General features: G+C 34.7%; 1 pseudogene; it reads right to left on the bottom strand.

Moving 5' to 3' along the window:
* Positions 1–2,516: 2,516 nt before the first annotated feature.
* LOC117907479 lies at positions 2,517–5,715 on the bottom strand (annotated as a pseudogene).
* Between the last annotated feature and the right edge of the window lie 402 nt (positions 5,716–6,117).

The following is a 6,117-nucleotide window of genomic DNA, read 5'->3' as shown; positions in this document are numbered from 1 at the left end:
ACTTATGCAACATTTATGTTAGATAAAAAGGTAAATCATTGGTGGCGTATGACCAAGAGACTTTTAGAGGACCGGAGACCTATAATTTGGAGACAATTTAAGGAGACATTCTATATATATATATAAAAGTATTTCCCTAATAGTGTTAGACGACAAAAGGTGAGAGAATTTGTTCATTTGGAATAGGGGGATATGACAGTGGCCCCGTATGAGGCCAAACTTACAAAATTGACACATTTTGCTCCACAATTGATTGCTACATAAGAGAAAAAGGCATTAAAGTTTTAGGATGGATTGAAACCCTATCTAGGGAACAAGATATCTATTTTGAAGCTAAATGTCTATTTAGAGGTTATAGAGCCCTTATAGTGAAAAAAGATAATAAGGAGCTTCAACAATATAGAGAACAACAAGGAAGAGAAGTAGGAGTGATGGTGCCTATGGTAACCAAGTACAGAAAAGGCCTGTTTCAACTGAGAGTCATAATAAAGGGGAAACATTACAAAATTCAAATATGTTTAAGAGAACCTTAGATCTCTATTATTCCATACTGAAGTTATAGGATCAATAAAAACATTTATTTTGATTTTGAAAAGTCAACTCTGATACTAATTAAAAACCGTTGTCCAGTATATTAACACCTAAAGAGGGGTGAATGAGTGTGTTTTTAAATATTATAATTTAGGAGTTAAATTATTAACTCAATTTAATTCCATGAGATATTAGGGATAAATAAAACAACCATAATCAAATAACTCAAAGCAAGGGACACAATAAATTTTTACATGGAAAACCCTCACACTAACTGTGGAGATAAAAAACCATAGGTTTTAAGATCTCTACATAAAATTCATTATTTGAGATCAAGTTACATGCAATTACATGACTAATTACCTTAAAACTTGCTCCCCAAAACCTACAATTTGATCCACATCCACAACGCAACAATCTCCAATTGCTCCAATGAATTTTCCTTAACCTTATTGAAGGGATGTAGGTCTCCTCACAACCCAAGATTTAGTCTTTGAATCTTCCATGAGATATTGGGAACGGTAAGGCAAGTTAGGCTAAATCTCTTTGTAAGTGTCCAACCTTAAAAGAATTAAAAAAAAAAAAAGGGTTTATATAGACCTATAGGTCCTAAGATATCGGTATATTCTTGAATTTTCAAAATATAATATTCATGAATTTCCAAAAAAATATTCAATCACATTCTGACATATTCGAGATGAGCGCTCGAGCGCACTTACCCACCGCTCGAGCGCCTCACTTGAGTGTTGGATAAACACTTGAGCAGTTCCAACACTTGAGCATTGTTTACACCACTTGAGCGTCTCTTGAATTTCCAAGATATTAATTTAAGCATTTTTAATTCACATAAAATATATCGGTTCACTTTAACCCTTTGAACACCTAATTTACCATTGACCAAACATTTTTAGACTTACCAGTAACTTTCCGGTTGAGCCACCAGCAACCTTGAACCTTAATTGAAGAGTAAGTTACTATTTAAAAAAATGTTTCTTAAGTCATAAAATATTGGAACAAAATTTCCAACATACAATGTATTAGATTCATTGTCCTAACAATTTCTATTATCTTTACTTTATTGCAGTGTTGTTGGAGCTTTTCAATATTTCATTAGGAAAAGGCCTTATATGACTTTCTCTATTAATTTTGTTTGCAGTTATATATATGCATCGACCAACTAGTGCTCGGTTTCAATCATCATTGAGGTTTTTGTGATGTGTTAAAAGAACTAAAGATTATGATATTTAAGTACTTCAACTACTGTTTTATTGATATTATGCCTCTTGATGCCAATTGTGCTTTTGTTTATTCATTGACTACTATCAGAATCTACTTTTTCTTTGGAGCCAAGTAGTGTTTATCTTAGATTGAGAAAAATTAACCACTAAATGTTGCAAGCTCTAGTGTTGAAGGATAGTATCTATTAACCAAATTACACGCACATGAACAGAAAATAAGGTAAAATACAAGATTTTTAACGAGGTTCGACGATCAATGTGATCCCTATGTTCACAAAGTGTATCAACACTTAATAATCCACTAATCAGAACGAAAGAGAATAGTTACAATGGTAAAGTTCTCAAAAATATCTCTCAATTGTGACCTTCATGAGTTGATCGGACAACTTGACCCCTGACATTCCGAGCAAAGTGTAACAAAACTGATACATGCTTCACAATCCAATAGTATCCAGCTATGGCTTCCAGTAGTGTTGAATTAAGATGGTTATCTTTTCACCTTTGTGACCCTGGCAGTTATCTTTTTTATCCAGCACATCTTATAATAAGCACAATAGTAATCCAACTTTTATCCAACTTTTATCCAACTTTTTTCTAAGAAAATGGATGTACCAAATCATCAGTAAGATGTGCAAGACCAAATCAAAACTATATGATTTCTAGAATTAACAACCACATGCCTTACCATATTTCTTGTTTATAAACTTTATGCTTTCGTACTGTTATTGTTCTTTATAAAGTGTGCATACAAGATGGAAACTGTTTGATTTTATTGAGGATATAACATTCCCATATATAAAAGCTACCAAGAGCAAATATGTCGATGACATTTTAAGTAAGAAAGAGAAAAGACACACAACCATGGAGTAGTGATACAAATAACAATCGCAAAACAATTCACGATCCAATTCTCTTCATCCTTGGGAACCATATAGCTAAGAACTATCTTCAAGAAATGGATAATCAGTGTAACCCAGAACAGGTTCTGGTTTATAAAATAACTCTCTGATGTACTTGTTGAGAGGAGCATTGAACTCAAATCTCTTTGGTAAATCTGGGTTGGCCAAGAACAAACGACCAAAGGCAACTAGATCTGCACGGTTCTCAGCCACAGCTTTGTTCCCATCTTCTCTACCATACCCTCCTGCAACAATGAATGTACCATTGAAAGCCTTTCTCATGGGCACAAGACTTTCGGGGCATTCAGTTTTTTCTCCAAGGGTTTTCATCCTTGGCTCAATCATGTGGCAGTAGAGAAGCCCGAACTTACTCAATGACTCAGCCATGTAAAGGCCCAGAGCTCTGGGATTAGAGTCTCCTGCTTCTGAGTAATTGGAAAATGGAGAAAGCCTCATTCCAACTTTGTCTGCTCCTATCTCATTAATAACAGCTTCAACTACTTCCAATGGGAACCTGCAACGATTCTCCAGGGATCCACCATACTTGTCCGTCCTATCATTAGCCTCGTCTTTCAAAAACTGGTCAATTAGATAGCCATGAGCCCCATGGATCTCAACTCCATCAAATCCTACATGTCAAATAAACAATGTCGGTGTATATCATAGAAATTAACCATTAGTGAAACAGCATTGTTTCATGAACCCTAAATCTAATTCACTGCCTTCACCATATTTCTAAATGGTCCCATTCAATATGATGGATTTGTGCTTTTGATGTATGTTAACACAATTAAGCAACTAAACTTCTCACCAAAATTTGTTTTAGTTGAGGAGCTCACTCACCCGCTTCCATAGCATTCCTTGCAGCAAGTCTAAAATCATTGACAACTTTTGGGATTTCATCTGTTCTTAGCCTCCGTGGAGCTGAGAAGTGGGAAACATCAACGCCACTGGTTAGAACTTGTGGCATCAATTGCTTGTCAGTGGAAGATATTGGAGCTTGCCCATTTGGCTGGAAATCTGCAATCAGTAATAGAGTAATAGAACTTGAGAAGCCACGACAACCAAACAGCAAATGAACCTTAGCTTTCTATTAAATCAGTCATGTCCTTTGCATAAATTCAAGAGAAAATATCCCTGAGAAATTTTCTTTTATTTTTAATAGTTGAATAGCATCCTAACAATTCAAGAACATACCTTAATTTGAAGCCCTTCCCACATGCCAAATCTGACAAATAAAGATTCCACCTTTAGCGTGAACAGCATCCACAATGGGTTTCCAGGCTTCAACTTGCTCTTTTGTCCATATACCTGGTGTATGTGAAAACCTACATACGTGGGAAAACCCAAAGAGAAGAGGAAAAAGGAACACATCACAACTATCAGAACAGAAGTATATATAAAAGAAGCTGAGAAACTACCATATCTGTAATTACCCTTGAGCAGTGTCAGAAACCCCAGTGGCTTCAGTTATGAGAAGACCCCCTCTGGTGGCTCTCTGAGAGTAATATAAGATGGCATGTGGCTGTGGAACATTGTTCCAAGATCTCTGTCTTGTTAATGGAGCTAGAACCACCCTGCGAAATTGGGAACGCAAGAAGTTTCAGCCAAAGAAAATAGGGATGAACATCCATGGAAAGAACAATGTCAACAATAACTTCAATGCATATGAATTGGCATAAGCCTCTAATTTTAAAGAATGAAAGAGGGCAACTACGACATTGCTGCTGGGAAGAAAGACTAGTTGATGATCATAATTTACAACAAAATTATAGAAGTTGCCAGTGTGAAGGACTTAAAAATATGGGCATTTTGTTTTAAGAAAGCCGGGATAAGTTTGTCCATGACCAGGAAAAGTCATCGCTTTTAGGTGGTGGTGTTTGTTTTTTTGGTTAAATGTAAAAAGTCAAAATATTTTATTTTTCCTATTCAATTAAAAATAATTCGTTGATATTAATCAATATAACTAAAGTAAACTTATTATCAATATATTACTTGTAGCTAAATAGAAAAAGTTGAATATTTTAGTTTTTTTCTATTCAGCTAAAAAACGAACATCATCTAATATATCCACAACATGCATTGCTACAAAAAAATTTATCTAATAAATAAAACACATTCAACTTTTAATATATATAAAATAATAAATCAAGATTGCAAAAAATTAAAGTAATTGAGATAAAAGAAGGTTGCCCTTATTTTGTGAGGTATGCGAGGATACACCGTCTTAACACCTTTAACTTTTCCTTACATGTGTGGGTACCGACAATCAATAACAGTCCTAATCACTTGTTACAAATTTTCCTCTATAAGCATATATATCGTTAGGAGAATCATGAAGAATTTATCCACAATCAAATTACCTAAAGAATTACAAAGATTTAGGATGACAAGACACATCATTATAAACTACAGAAAACTATAGAAGAATAATATATAAAATATTTTTGGATGATTTTGAAGGTGAAGGACGAAAGTATCTATTATTGAGAGATGATCGTTGTATACATAACACATAATAATATTAAGACTCATACATCTCGAATGACTTGGAGTGTTTAAGGTTATTAAATTATCTATTAAATTAGAATTTCCTAACCTTAAAAATAATCGACTTTCTAGATTTTCAACACCAAATTCCCAACAAACATAACAGTGCAAAGACATCACCACCTACACTACGTACCCTACAAAAGTAAGTTGGAAATAGGACCCAAACTACAAGGACAAAACTCATACTCTGTTTGGTGATTGAGAAAAATGGCAGGAAATATCTTCATCGCTCATGACCAACTAAATCAAAAGGTTTTTCACAACCACCCAATAATTGGAAACAAATGATCATGCGAAAGAAAATCAAGAGAAAGTGTAGGAAAATGTAGGTATAGGTGTGTGCACCTATGAGAAAGTTGGAACTTTCCCATCTTGTATGGAGTGAGAAGTGGAATTGGTTTAGCAGACTTGTCGTCTTCTCCTTGTACTAGCCCTCCCATTCTTTGCTTACACCGTTTCCTTCAGACAACGACTCAAAGTGAAAATATGAAGAAGGAATCTTGCCCGCCTATAAAGAACGTAAAAGGATTGCCCGGCTATATATAGATGCTTCCACTATGAACATGGCCGCCGCCATTAAAATATGAATTTTCTTCATAGCCAATCATCCTTTACCATCTAGGAAAACTGATGCGACTTAAAAATATCTTTTTCAAAAACATCCATTTGCCCAAAAGCTAGCATGGGTGCCCGGCATTCAAATATAATTTTTTTACAACCGATTATAACCCATTTATAGAGAGAGACAGATCGGCGGCCTCTAGCCGCCTCACTTATTAATACAGGCGGCGTACATTAAAAGATGGTTCTTTTTTTAGAATCATCTTCTAGGGTTAAAAAGATGTAAATGTACTCATATTTCACAAAATAAAAATAGAAAAGTTTGCAAATGACTA

Source organism: Vitis riparia, chromosome 18 (assembly GCF_004353265.1).
Source record: "Vitis riparia cultivar Riparia Gloire de Montpellier isolate 1030 chromosome 18, EGFV_Vit.rip_1.0, whole genome shotgun sequence".
In the NCBI taxonomy this organism is placed as follows: Eukaryota; Viridiplantae; Streptophyta; class Magnoliopsida; order Vitales; family Vitaceae; genus Vitis; species Vitis riparia.
This window is presented reverse-complemented; position numbering and strand designations above follow the sequence as displayed.